Source organism: Kogia breviceps, chromosome 15 (assembly GCF_026419965.1).
Source record: "Kogia breviceps isolate mKogBre1 chromosome 15, mKogBre1 haplotype 1, whole genome shotgun sequence".
Lineage (NCBI taxonomy): Eukaryota > Metazoa > Chordata > Mammalia > Artiodactyla > Physeteridae > Kogia > Kogia breviceps.
Genome location: NC_081324.1, coordinates 69765622 through 69780377, shown reverse-complemented (window position 1 = coordinate 69780377; position 14756 = coordinate 69765622). Strand labels below are relative to the sequence as shown.

General features: G+C 48.2%; 1 protein-coding gene across 1 annotated transcript in view; it reads left to right on the top strand.

Moving 5' to 3' along the window:
- LOC136792672 (uncharacterized) overlaps positions 1-14756 on the top strand; it is a 390674-nt gene that overhangs the window by 179647 nt on the left and 196271 nt on the right. The window contains exon 3 of the mRNA XM_067014857.1: positions 6980-7066. The gene's annotated coding sequence lies outside the window, so the exon portion shown is untranslated. The remainder of the gene's footprint in view (positions 1-6979; positions 7067-14756) is intronic.

The following is a 14756-nucleotide window of genomic DNA, read 5'->3' as shown; positions in this document are numbered from 1 at the left end:
AAAGACTTCCCGTCACCCAGGACATGGTGGAAATGGGATTCACACGGACGTTCTCCGTATGTTAAAGAGATGACAAAATTTCAGTGCTTAGCCCTTCGTAGGTCTTAAGAGTCAAAATCATTCAAACGATAAGATATGATGACAGTGACCACAGCTGCTTCCAGATACTGAGTGATTACCTTGAGCCTGGCTCATGCTGGGTGCTTTACAAGCAGGGCTGCCAGGTCCAGCTGTGCAGGGTGGGTCTTGCAGAAGAGCTCCCAGCCAAAGGGACAAAGGACAGCTGACTCAGTCCTTAAGCTGCTCCCCAGACCCTGGCGTAAAGTTGCATCCTGGAGGAGGGGACACCGATCTCTAATATCTCTGCCAGGAAGAGCTGCCTTTTCCTAATTTCCACGACGGCACTCTGTGCCAGCTGCTACCCTGTCTGCACACATTATCGCATCCTCCCACAGCCTCCAGGGTAGCTTTATGGTTGTACCCATTTTAAAGATGAAGAAACAGAGGCACAGGGAAGTTAGATTGCTTGCCCAGAATTCTGCAGCTCTTTCAGTGGCAGAACCAACATTTGAATCCGAGGTTGTAAAACTCCATGACTAGAGGAGATAGGAATTTGCAGCTATACCCACCCGTACACCCTGTCCCCCCCAAAACTGTTGAGTTTCACAAGGTTCTAAGGATAGAACCTGGGGATGCAAGGTTTGGGGGCTCCTGGAAGGAGGTATTCTCTGCCCTATGTAACAGGAATCAAGAGAGATTCTGAGACAGCAAATGGCACACAAAGATCAACCCCGTTGGGCTTTTTCAACAAGTCTGTCTTTGGATCACTTGTCTGTGGTCTTCTCTGCCACCCCTCTCCCCAAATAGATCCCATGGAGGGAGTAAAAGACCGCCAGATCATGTAGGTCTGACCTCCCCCCTACCCTGTACCTTCTCTCCTGGAATACCCAAGAGCTGGAAGGAGCCTCCCTGGAGATAAATATCTACACAGAGCCAAATTGTCACACGGTGTCCCAGAGCCAATTACTCATTCTGAGAGACCCAGAGGTGGCTTAAGGAGTTGACAAATAAAGAGGAAATAATTTGCAATTTGCTGTTTACACATAATCAGAGTGTACCGAGGGGGAAAAAAATAGTGTTACAGCTTACGGCTTCCCACGTTTTATTTTGATCTTCTAAATCAATACATAAGTGGAGAGGCAGCTGGAGACAAACGTTTTGGAAAAAGAAAATGTTTGTGTGTGTTTGGCTAAAGGAAGGTAGGACTTTCTATAAAACCACAGATATGGCAAAGAAGGTTGAATGAGGCCGTGTCCCCCCAACAAAAGGAGAGGCAGTGAATGACAGATGTAGGATTCTTACTCTCTGCCACACACTGAGGCAGGCACTTGACAAGTTATGGCTATGGATACTCACCTCCAACCTGGGAGGTAGGTTCTATTTTCAGCCCCATTTCACAGGTGGGGAAATTGAGGCCCCAAGAGATGAAGGTTCTGGGCCAAAGACATTTGATCTGCATGAGCTGAACCCAGGACCAGCCACCCAAGCCAGGCTGATGCTGGAGTCCATCTTTCAGCTTCCAGATTAGTTTCCCTGAGTTTTGATGCTGGTCTTTTGTTTGGGTACCATTAAGGGGCTTAAAACAGGGGTTCCTCTCGCGAGGGGAGAGTCTTGGGGAGGGTGTGCTGTCTCTGGTTCCTCTCCAGTTGTCTCTGCCGATCACTTTCTTGGCAAGGATCACATCCCCACTGCAAGGGGAGGGTCGCTGGGGACCAAGGATCCTTGGGCAGGAGACCTCAGGGAGGGGCATGGCGACAGGGAATGCCGCTCATAATCTAAGAGGAAAGCCCTGCTCAGGGGTGTTCCCAGCTCCAGTTTCCTTTTCTCAATATTTCTTACAGTTCTTCCTTTTTCTTTCCTGGTCTCCTTGAGACATTGGATATTTTTGTCACTATCTACCCTCCTTCTCCCCCAAGTCCACTGACGTCAAGAAGCCGAGATCCCTTCTTAGAACTTGTTCTTCCTCTCCTGTTTGTACAGATCATCCCCTCTCAGTGGCCTAGGATCCTGGGCCACAAGGGACCTCCAAGATAGAGCTAGTCCAACCCCAGATTCAAGGTAGGTGAAGTGATCTCAGCCCCATTTTATAGACAAGTCCATTGATGCCAAGTGCCCGTTTCTGGCCCAGAGGAGAAGAGAGGACTCAAATCCACACTCCAGCCCCTCAGGATGCCCAGTGGCCTGGTTTCTTGGGGGCGGGGTGGGGGAGCGCCTGTCCCTCTCTTTGTTCCCCACCCTCCCCTGTTGTCTCCGCTCTGTGTGCAATTTACATCTCCACGTGCCCACATTTGCATGAAACACACAGACGCACACACACACACACAGAACTGCTCCTGGCTTGAACAACAAGGGATGCCAAATGCCGTTCACATCTTTCTGGGGAGGAGTGCATCCATCCCGATTCTGTCTTTGCCAAAGCGCCATACGTACCAGACGCACATATATTCCGTGTGAATTTCCTTAATCTCCTTCACAGCTGTCCCTTTCCACAGCCTCTGCTAGAGCATTCCCAAATTACTTGTCTCCTGGCTGGGATAGCAGCCTGTTCCCTGATTCCTCTGTCCCTTTAACAACAACGAAAACAACAATAATAATAACGGCTACCGTTCACGGAGCCCCTGCTGTGTGTCAGGCATTGGGCTAAAGGATGTTGCATCTTGTAGGAGCTCTGCAATGGAAGCATGATTAGCCCCATTTTACAGGTGGGGAAAATGAGCCTCCAAGCTTAGGTGCATCCCACAGGGCTGGGGACTGAGTTTATGAACCGTGGCTGACTCTGAGACTTGGGCTGGTCACCCCTGTCAGGCTGCCCTCTGATCTCCCCATGTCGCCCAGCCTGCCACAGTGATGACCATAACACAGGAGAGGGCCCTGGAGGGTAGCAATTAAGAAAGTGTACCGTTTCAACCTCTGACAGTGCTCTTTTCTGCCTGTGGAAATTCAGGTCAGTCACTTCACCTCTCTCAGCCTCAGTGTCCTCCCCTGTGAAATTCGGATCACGGTAGTACTGAGCCCTACGGTGTTCTTATGGAAATGGATACCATGATTGCAAGTGAAGCAATCAACAGAGTTCTCAGCACCCAATAGATGTTGGGTTTTAATAGATTAAAAGCTTGTGGTATAAAGAGATGGTCTTGGTGTCTGACATTCAAGGCTCTCTTGGGCCGGGCTCTGCCTTTCTTTCCACCACGACGGCCCTCCGCCACCATCTTGCATCCCACTCTTCAGCTAGAAGGAGGTCCCCACTGGTCTCCACAAACTCTCCACCATTTCTTACCTCTGTCGATTTGTCCAGATGTCTATCTGCCCATCTGCTTTTCACCTTCTCTGCAGACCCAGCATCGGTTTGTCCTCAATGCCTCGCTCAGAGACTGACCCTACCTGGCATCTTCCTTCTTGCCCATCGGAGGCTACCTCTTCCTCCTCTGGACACGACCTTGGGTCCTAGTGTGTGTCATTCCTGAGGTCCTACTGTGCATCGGGATAAAGACACAGCTACACCTGTAGGACATGATCCTACTTTCTTTTCTTGTACTTTAAATGCCACTCAATGGAAGGAACCCTGGGTTCCTGAATGATTGCATGGAACAATGGCCCATGTCATGCCAACCCACATTAGACTGTGCCTTGAGCAAGAAATAAACCTTTATTATACTGAGCCACTGAGAAATGGAGGTCCTTGGTTACAGCAGCTTAACTGTCCTAATACATCTGTCTAACTAAACTCTGTCTTTCTTTCTGATCCCATATTGTTCCAGAAAGAGCTTATTCATTTAAAAGTATATTTTAAAAATAGAATGAAAGAAAAATGCATGTAGTAACATAAGACAGTGCCAGATATAACACTTAGAAATGTGTGCTGTGAAAACCAACACCCCTACCATGTGTGGATCAAAAATATAGCTCTGAGCTTCCTAGCAGCCGGGATAAAAAGGGAGAGCTGTTTAGTTACACACTATCAGAGCCTTTGAGATAAATAAAAACACCATTGCTAAGGATAAATACAGTAAGAGTTGCAGAATGTTTTTTTTCCTCTACATCTTCGTTGAAAAGATCATTGAGTGTCTGCAGCACAACTCAATAGTGTCCAGTACTTTTTCTGCACAGCAACCCTTTCTCATGTTTTACCTTGTTGAAACACATGAAAATATGTATAAACACAAAAACACAAACATGTAAATAATGTAGGGGAGTTCTCTTGATACATCTCATAGGCAGGTACTCAGGCTTCTCTGTAGGCTTGGGATACCCTGGAAGAAAGAGACTCTACCCCTTCATTTCTGTTTTCATGTCTTATTATAGAGTCTGGAACATGGCAGATACACACAGTGGGTATTATTACTATTGATACTAAACGTGTGTGAGTGTGTGTGCTGTGTGTCAGGCTAGCACTCCGTGAATTATGAGCTCTATTCTGGAATTGTGTGTGTGTGTGTGTGTGTGTGTGTGTGTTATGGCATGCTGTGTGTGTGGCGTATGCATGTTGAGTATGTGTGTTATGTACTGAGTGTGTTTTGCATTTACGGATGTTTTGTGTGCATTGTATGTGTGTCATGTGGATGGTGGTATTGGATCCTATGAGCATGGTATATGCGGTATGTGTATTGTGTGATGTTGTGTGGGTGATATGGGCGCTCTGTGTACATTGTGTGTTATTGTCGGGGATGTGTGAATGGTCCAAGTGTTGTGTGTGCATTGTGCGTATGTGGTGTGTGTTGTGAATGTGTATTCACGTGTGTCCTCTGACATCCTCTGACATCCTGCATCCCAAGTGTCTTGCATAATCCCTGCAGATTTGGTGCACATTCCCTGTGTGTGACTCTGTACCGCTGTGTGTCCGTTTTGTGAGCTCAGGGCACGCTCCTTGGTGCTGCCTGTGGGCATATCGGCTTGCAGCCCCACCCCGTGCAGGCTCTTTGTGTGTGCCCTGTGAGTCATTGTGGGTACGTCTAGAAGGCGGTGACTATTGTCTTCAAACAGAGAACAGCCATTAACACATTCATTAATTAGGATCATGTTGACACTTCTATTGCCGACTAAAAACATCTGTTTGTTTAATCAGAGTCTCCTTAATGCCTTACACTTATTCTCTCAGTGAGAGAAGATGGGCTTGCTTTCCCCACGTGTGTACACTGGGGTTTTACGAGGTGGAGGCACAAACTCTGTCAATATTGTCACAGGATGACAGCTCTCCGGAAGGCCCATGGCGTTTCAACAAATGCACATCCCTTTCAATGGTGAATGAGTAGTCGTCCATGGGTCAATTTGCCAGTGGCCAGTCCCCGTGTATCGGCGTAGCCTGAATGACACATTATAGATCAGATGTAAGAACTCCACCATAGCACTGCGTCTCAATGCTGCGGGGCGTACCAGCTGCTCCGCTGTCCTTTCCTTCCCACCTAGGTGTATATACCCCAAACCCAGCAACAAGCTGCCGGTAACCTCGTCGGAGTTAAATCCTCTCTCCCATGACCTTAGTTTTCTTCCATGTAAAACGGGATGGTAAAAGGACAAAACTAAAGATTCAAAGAAAACATATCTAAGGGAAATACCCAGAACGGTGCCTGGAACCAAGCAGATGCCTGAAAACGTCACTTGTGTCCCCTCACCCTCCCGCCCCACATGAATTCACAAGGGCGGTGGAGGATGACCAAGGAAAAGACTCAAGGTTAGGGACTGACTCTGGCTACAGTCCTCACCAGTCACACCACTGGACATCCAATGCACGTCCACCGCATCCCTCCTCTGTGCCAGGCGGGGCTGGGTGCTGGGACGCGGAGGCTGACGAGGATTTCTTTCAAGAATGTGGAAACGAAGGGCATTCCCAGAAGAGGGGATGGGTGAGCAAAGGTTCCCTGGGCCCGGAGCGTGGAGGAGAGGTGTGGGGTGAAGCTGACGGGGAGGATGCGATGGACCATGGAGGGGTTTTTGCTTTGGGGTGTTTTGTTTTGTTGTCGTTCTGCGTCTTGTTTCATTTACTAATACAGTTGGATATCTTTTCATAGTGAATATATACAGTTCTACTTCATTCTTTTGAGCAATTAATAGCTTCTTATATATGTACGTCCCTTATTTTAAAATCAGGACAACAGTGATAGACCCGTAAGTCGTTTCTAGTTTGAGGATATCAGTGTGATTTTCCCAGGGTACTTCCCAGCAGTGGGTCAAAGGATATGTGCATATGTGCTCTTAAAAATGTTATTTTTTTAAAACTTTTTTTTTTTTTTTTGCGGTACGCGGGCCTCTCACCGTTGTGGCCTCTCCCTTTGCGGAGCACAGGCTCCGGACGCGCAGGCTCAGCGGCCATGGCTCACGGGCCGCGGCACGTGGGATCTTCCCGGACCGGGGCACGAACCCGTGTTCCCTGCATCGGCAGGCGGATGCTCAACCACTGCGCCACCAGGGAAGCCCCTAAACATTTTTAAATAGTGGCAAAATATATATAACATAAAATTGCAATTTATACCAAATCAAGCAGTGAAACCTTGGATTCCCTCTCTAAGCATACTTGCTTGCCACCTAGCACTGCTGCTTTTTCCTGTAAAATGGGCCCCAAGCTTTTCTCAAAAGGATGGTAAGAAGATTCAATGGGGAGATACTTAGAGAGGCTTGCTCAGTACATGGTCGGCCTCCAAGACCTGGGCTTTATTATTGGGAACTGGCACAGCCCAGTGCTTAGGGGCCCAGGCTCTGGACTTAGGCTTGCCAGCTCTGTGACCTTAGGACAGTTGCTTTACCTCTCTGAACCTTGGTTTCCTCATAGAATTGTGAAAATTACATAAGGTAATACGGATAAAGTGGATGGTGCCATTTGGATGTTCCACAAATGACATTTTATCTTCATTTTAGCATCATGATGACCTCCTGCTAATTCTGTACTTGTTACCTCAGTTAAGCTTTATACATTTTCGTTTTGCAGGTTTGGTCCAGGTGATGCTGCCACACATCTTTTCTCTGCACCAGAGCATGCTAGCAGATCCAGGTTGCTCCTTCAAATGGTGGTGATGTAAGTGGTGGGTCTTCGCAGTGACATCTTCGAACTAGATACTATCTTATTTAATCCTCACAACAACCCTTTGGTGGTGGCCCCATACCCATTTTACAGATGAGGCAACTGAGTTTCCAAAAGCTTAGGCAATTTGCCCGAGATCACACAGCTAGTAGACAGTGCAGTCAGGAGCTGGACTTTGAATCCAACTCCATCTGTGCATTTTCCTTTACATTAAGCAACTCATTTATTGGATGGGTGGACCTAGAAAGATGAATGGATTTGTCAGGACTCTTTAATATACAGAGAGGAAAACTCCACTGCCACAGTAATTTAGGCAAAAGAGGAATTTATGAGGTCTCATAACTAAAAGCCTAACCTGGATTCATGCATGGCTGAATTCAGAGGTGCACCAATTTTGCCAGGACTTGGTTGGTTTCCTTCTCTCTCTTTTCCCACATTTCCATCTCAGCTTTGTTTTCCAGTGTGCCAGCTGGAAGTCATTTTTTAAGTCCATAATGACAAGATAGTCCACAGTAGCTTCAGGTTTCTGTCATCCAAGCCCAGCTAAGAGAGGAACAGCTCTAGTGAAAGTCCCAGAATTTACCTTGATTGACTTAGGTCACATGTGCGTCCATCAGCCAACTGTTTCAGCCTTGAGAATGAATGGGCTGCTCTTATTGGCCAGAACAGTCCACATGACCACCTCGAGATTGGGGAGGTCATGTTCATCCCATGCTGGAGCAAATGACCCTGAGGTGAAGATTTTCCTAGAGGAAGATCTGTAAGCTTAACTTAAGAATGGAGATGGAGCTGGTGGGTAGAGAATAGGAATGGACGTCCAATCCAGTGAGCTGTGGGTAGTGCAGAAAGACATCGGTGGGGTCTTCAAAGGCACTTCAGCTAGTCTAAAAATGGCAGCATTTATCCCCAGCCAGCCTCCAGGCAGGCGGACGGACCACGTGAATTTACTGAAGTCCCTTTCCAGCCAGCCTTTTGGGACAGCTCCAAACAGGACTTATTGTTCTGGTAAATCCACCATAGCCTTAGGAACGGAAAAGCTAAGGAAAATGCAGGGCCATCTGCCAGGGTCCTTGCCTTCCCCACCCTCCCCTCCCTCTTCGTCATCTTCTTCATCGTCTGCTTTTAATTATGAAATGTCTATTGCTAGATTATCGATCTCCTGCTTATAAGAGCAGCTGGGGTGATATATGGTGTGTGAGTCCCTTCATCCCACAGCACGATTGAATATTGCCTTCGACGAAGCGCTTATTAGTCATGCGTTCCAGAAAGGGTGAAATAGCTTGTGGCTCTGAGGAAGGGCTTAGGGGGAGAATGTCGGTGCTGGGGCTACGGTGAGGAGCTTCCCCTTTGGTCTCCCTAAGGAGGATGGACACTTATCTCAGCCCAGAGGGACAGGCTGTCCCTATTGAAACCTTCCGCCCCTGGGTCAGCCAGCAGTCTCAGACTTTCACTCAAAAACATACTATCCCCTCTTCCTGACAACATGCCTGAAACTCTACCATTAATTAGGTCGTCTCTTGGGCTTAAGAAGTTACCCGTAAGGGCTAACATGGATATGAATTCTAAAACTACTATTACTATTACACTAGTCACCCTTTCTTGAGCAATTAGCCTTTTTTTTTTTTTTTTTACACTTAAAGAAATAATTTCAGAGAAGCCAAGTATAAATAGACTAAAAATGCTCAGGTTGGAATTCACTTGGGCAAACTGACCTCTGCTTCTCCCAGGCTGAACTATACGTTCCCTCTAAGGTAACATTTTAGGGGAACAGCCAAAAATTGCTTCAAGGATAGGGATGGAGTCTTGCCTAATTGATTGCTTCAGCTCCCTGTGTCTCAATTTTCTCATCAGAAAAGTGGAAAGGCTCATAGGATTATCATAAGGATTTAGAGATTATTCATGTAAAACCCTTAGCAAAGGGACTGGCCCTTAGCAAATGTCCAATAAATGTTAGCAGCTTTTGATATTAGTATTCATATTAGCTACTCAGGGGTCTGTTTCTCTCTGTACTGCATACAGCAGGCATTCTGTAAATGCTTATGGGATTAGTACATTTGTCCTTACCTTTATGGCAAAAATTTGAACGAGACCATTAAGGATCACTTAATTGATTCCTTGCTTTCATCCCTATGTCAGTTAGAGCCGCCTGGAAATAATGGTGATGGTGATGATGGTGATGATGGTGATTGCCGCTATTCCTGAGGCAGGGCCCTAGATTTAGGTTCTATGAGGGGGACAGGCGAGTTAGAACTGCTGAAGCCCTGGTGGGGTGGAGTTGGGAAAGAGAAGGGGGAAGATACCGCTTTTTAAAGAACTGCTAAATCTAAGCCAAAACTATGAAATGATCTATGTGCTTATGGCCACTCTTTCCCATCCTGCTGCACTCAGGGACCAGTGACTGTGCAGATGAGATGATAGGCTTGCCCCAGCCCCAAACCCATGACCCCCAAAATAAAATAAAAACTCTGTTTTGCAGACTCCAAGGCCGTTCAGAGTCTGGCCGTTGCTATCCCCAACCTTATCTCCTGATATTTATTCCTTATTTCTGTTACTCCAGTTTCATGAGCCTTATTTCTGTTATTTGACCATATCAGATTCTTTCCAGGATCAGGGCCTTTGCACTTGTGCCCTCTGCTTGTAACCCTTCTTTTCCTGGCCCTTGGCATGGCCGATTCTTTCTCATCTTTTAGGTCTTAGTTTAAATGTCAGTTCTCTGGAGACACTTTTCCTTGATCTTTCAACCTAAAGCAGCTGTGTTCCACCCCAGGGTCATCCTTTACCCCCAACATCTTGGCCATTATCTTAATGATAAAGAATTAAAATCAGTGTCTAAATTCTTCGCTTGTTTTTTGTCCCCCTCACTGGAAAGAGGGGAGAAGCGGTCAGGCCACCTTCATTATTGCTCTGTTCTGAGAATCTTGCACACAGTAGATGCTCAGCATGAGGCTTTTTTTGTTTGTTTGTTTGTTTGTTTTCTGTACGTGGGCCTCTCACTGTTGTGGCCTCTCCCGTTGTGGAGCACAGGCTCCGGACGTGCAGGCTCAGCGGCCATGGCTCACGGGCCCAGCCGCTCCGCGGCATGTGGGATCTTCCCGGACTGGGGCACGAACCCGTATCCTCTGCATCGGCAGGCGGACTCTCAACCACTGCGCCACCAGGGAAGCCCAGCATGAGGCTTTTTGATTGAAGGAATGTGTCCCCATTGGGAGGGGCTGCTGTGAAACCATTGCCCCCACTGGATTATGGGAAGCCACTTTCCCCAGTGGTGGGATCTCTCTACGGTGGGAGATTGAAAAGGAAAGGACATCTCTGGTTCTGAATCCCCATCTAGGGTCATAGGGGGAAGCTAGACTTCTCCGAAGGGCTGGGCAAGGATAGGGAAGGAGAATTTGGTCTAGAGGTCAGTGTTTGCTCTTGGGGAGGCAGCCAGAGGGAGAGGGACTGGCTGAGGAAGAGATTCAAGTCAAGGGTCCTAGGGAGCAGCTGGGAAGGTGGAGATTGGAGCCAGGAGAGAGGGAGAGAAAGAGATAGAAGGAGGAGAGAGAGAGAGGCTAAAAGAAGAGAAAGTAGAGAGAAATGCAGAAGAAGGAAAGAGAGAGATGGAGAGAAAGATAAAACAAGGAAGAGATGGGGAGAAAGTGAGAGGGAGAGAGGAGAGAGAGAAAAACAGAGAGGGAGGGAGGAAGAGATACACTTACGAAAAGAGAGAGGTGGGGGAGTGAGGGAGAGAGGAAATGTTATGTAGAGAGAAAGGAAGAAAGAAAACAAGAAAAAATGTCTTTTATGGGACAAGCAATCTGTGAGAAGGTAAGAGTGGGATCCCAGGAACACACGTACCAGCCTTAGGCCAGAGTCCAGGGACGTCCCATTTCAGCACTCTGGACAGACACCCACCCCCACTCCCACCCACCCCCCCGCCCCGAGTCTTTACTTGTGACCTTGGGCGGATCATTTCCCTGTTTGGGCCTCTGTTTCTTAGTGGTCATATGGCGCTACTCACACCTGCCACTCAGAGACATTGCTCCAGGGATGGCACAGAGCAACTACTAGTTTGAGCCACCTGGAGGGTCTTAAAGAATATTGATGCCTGAGCCCAATCCCCAAGTATTTTTAATTGTTTTGAGACAGGGCCTGGGCATTGACATTTTTAAGACGTCCTCCTCCCCGCCCCCCCACCCAAGTAATTCTAATGGGCAGATAGTAGAAGTTAGAAACTCTAACCAGAGGATAAGAACTTCTGAAGGAGTAGCTATAGACGGCACTGCTATTTCTCAGCCCCAACGTATATGTTACACTGATTGAGAAATTGTGCCCAGAGAGGGAGGCAGTTCCGCCCTAGCCGTACAGCCAGTGGGGCAGGCATATCAGATGGTGAGAAAAATCTGAAAGGGACCCTGTGCTGGTACAAAGACTTAGCAATGCCACCTCCACCTCTCTGCCCAAGGGCTTCCCTGTCACCAGGCTGTCTTCTGACAGCCCCAGCCCTATGGGACATCTGTAGACTCAAGTCACTTCCTGCATGGATAACCCCCCAGCCACTGAGGGACCCAAACATGTTAAATGCCCCTTCCTCACTTGTTCTCCGACCCGTGTCACATCTGACTGCTCCTCAGCAAACCCACCTGCCGTCCTCGGTCCCAGCTGAGGGACAGGCAGGAAGGATTAAAGCTGGCCCTCCTGGGATGCTGACCAAATGCTTCATGCTGGGGCTCGAAATGTGACTGCTCTGGATTGTGAAACCACTAAGAACATCAGGGGAAGAATCATCACCGACCTTTGCAGGGTCTCCTCAGTGGCCAAGTTCTTCTGCATGGGAGGAGGGTTGGGCAGGGGTTAAGGTTGCTGCCTCTCTGACTGCTCAGGTCCAAATGCTGGTTGCTTCTCTGGGGATATTATAGTGACCCAGGACAAGCAAATAAATCTTTCCAACCCTGAGTTTCATCACCTGGAAAGCAGGGTAATAAGAACTTCCTCCTCAGCTTCTTAAAAACTTTTTTTTTGAAATATGTCTCGAGTATGCTGCAAGTGTTTAATAAATGAGAGCTGCAAAGAAAAAGAAGGAGAATGAGGAAGAGGAGGTGAGGAAGAAAAGGAGGAGGAAAAGGTGACGATGATGATGATAGTGCTTCATCCTCTTGATTACTCTGATGACTTGTTATGACCCATTATAGACGGAGTGACTAAGATTTAGAGAGGGAAAGAGACTTCCCTGGGTTTACTCAGCAAGCTAACAGCAAAGCATAGACAGAACTCACTCTCCTCACTGCATCCACCACAGTCTGAGAAATCTCCACACTAGGAGGCTCTCAAGAAAGCCTGCTTCCCTTGGAGTTGTCTGCAGCCTCGGGGATGGGTTTGCTCTGGCCCACCTGCTACTGCCAGCATCGGTGAGGATGTGAGGGGTGCCACGCACAGAGAAGAGAACCCCGGCTCTGCACCAGCTGGTTCTGCATCTTTCAGCAAGTCACTCCCCATCTACGAGCCTCAGTTTTTCCTCTGTTCAGTTGGAAGGGGGCTAGGTGGTCACTGAGGCTCCCGAGGAACTGATGTTCTGGGGCGTCTGTGATCCCACCTGTGATCTACACTTCGCAGTTGGTCCCAGGAGCTCGGGGAGCTTCTGGGGGCATTTAGCAGCTTCCGAGTTCTATGGGGGTTTCTAGTGGTGTCTGGGGAGTTTTCTGGTGGAAAAGCCTAACTTCAATAGATCAGACTCAGGGGGTAGGTTCTCTGGAGAACGAGGAGCCTGGCGGGAAGAAAAGGGGAGGAAATCTCCAGGGCTGTGTGGGTGTCAGAGGCTGCAGAGGGGAAAGCTGGGGAAGCATGTGTACCTCTGGAGCCTGCTGGACAACCCACAGGGTGTTGGAGCGTTTGCCTGGCTTGTCTCTGAGAATCTCCCTGTCCTTTGGAGCCTGACAGTGAAGTCCACAAGAAGAGGCACCACCAGTGACAGCAGAATGGGACGTCAGGCACTCATGATGTTAGAGGCAAAGGACCAGGTCAGCAGACATGGACAGCCAAGAAAGCCCTAGACTGGCCGTCTATGTCCTGTGTTCGTATCCTGGCTCTCATGCTGTCTGCCTTTGACCTTGGGAAGACCCCTACTCCCTCCTGGGGCAATGCCGGCTTCTTCAGCCACCCCTGTTCCAGTATTCCTGGTCTCTCCTGGGCTTTTTTATTGGGAAGGGCACAGGATGGGTAGAAACTGAGATTTTTTTTTTTTTTTTTTTTTTTTTTTTTTTTTTTTTTTTTAGTGACAGGATGGGTAAAGACTCATGAGGAAAACAGATTTTCCCGCTGTCCTCACTTCCCTGCCCTCCAGTGGGCACTGGTGCCTCCTTGTCAGAGAGAAAAGGAAGCAATACACTTATTCACAAAAAAGCCCAAGAATGGAGGGAGGGAGGTAAAGCTGCATCGTTTTCCTCTTTGTTTTGGACACTTAAGTTGTAGAATCTGTCTTTTGCAGGATGATTAGAAGCAGGAGGCCTGGGGTTGGACTCCATGGGTTTGCAACCCTGGCTCTACTGCACCCCAGCTGTGTGACCTTGGGAAAGTGAATTGGCTTCTCTGAGCCTCAACTTCCTCGTCTGTAAACTGGGGATGATCATTTCCTCTCTGTGAGTGTCAGGCTCCCCCTCTGTATTGGGAATCAGCAAGTGCACTGAAAATCACTGTTTATTTACAAATTGTCTCTCTCGTTTGACAAAGAAATCTCAATAGTTAATGTGTATAATATGCCAGGCACTGTCCTAGGCACTTCACATTTATTAACTCATGTGGCTGTTCTACAACCCTATGGGTTATGTGTTGTTATTATGGCAGCCACCTGACAAATGGCAAAAGAAAGGCTCTGAGAGGCCAGTCTCTTGGTCAAGGCCACCTATCTTTAAAGCGGCAGAGCTGGAACCGAACCCAGGTTTCGTTGACGTCAGGCTGGTGTACTTATCCATGACTCCCTAGGTCTCCTGACATCCAGGCCATGGCCTGGAAAGTCAGGCTGCTGTGGGTACCCAGCTGTCTGCCATCCCCACCTGGGTTTATCAGCCCAGCTCAGGGTCTGTTCCCCTTCACGCACACTGCCCTCCTCTCCTCTCCCCACTGCTGAGCGATCTTGCTGAGCCATCTGCGGGGCACTGGCCAAGGTCCCAACTGATTATTGACAAATTAAAAATATAAGCTATTGACCAGACACTGGGATGGAGTCCCGGAGCTGAGGACCTGAATCTCAATGAGGCAGCTGAGCATGGAGATCGATTCTGCAGGTGGCGGAAGAGGCAGACAAATTGCCCCCTGCCTAATGTGGAGTCTGATGCTCTGGTTAATAACTACCCAGTGGGAAGTGGGGCAGGCCTCTGCCTGAATTAGCTGCCTCCCCACTCAGCAAGGGCCCCACTGGTTTAGGAGTCACTAGCACCACTTTACAGATTGGTCCATTCAGAGATACACAGGTGTTCCCCAAGGTCGAAAGCTAATAAGTGGAGGGGGCTGGGATTTGAACCCAGATTCTCCTAACTATAAAGCCTGGAGCTCAGAAACTCAGGCAAGCCATGCTTTCAATCCCGGCTCCATCCCTTTTGGCTGTATGACTCTGGGAAAATCATTATACCTCTCTGAACCTTAGCTTCCTCTCATATAAAAGGTGGATAGTAAAATCTACCTTGCAGGACTGTCGTAGGGATGGAACGAG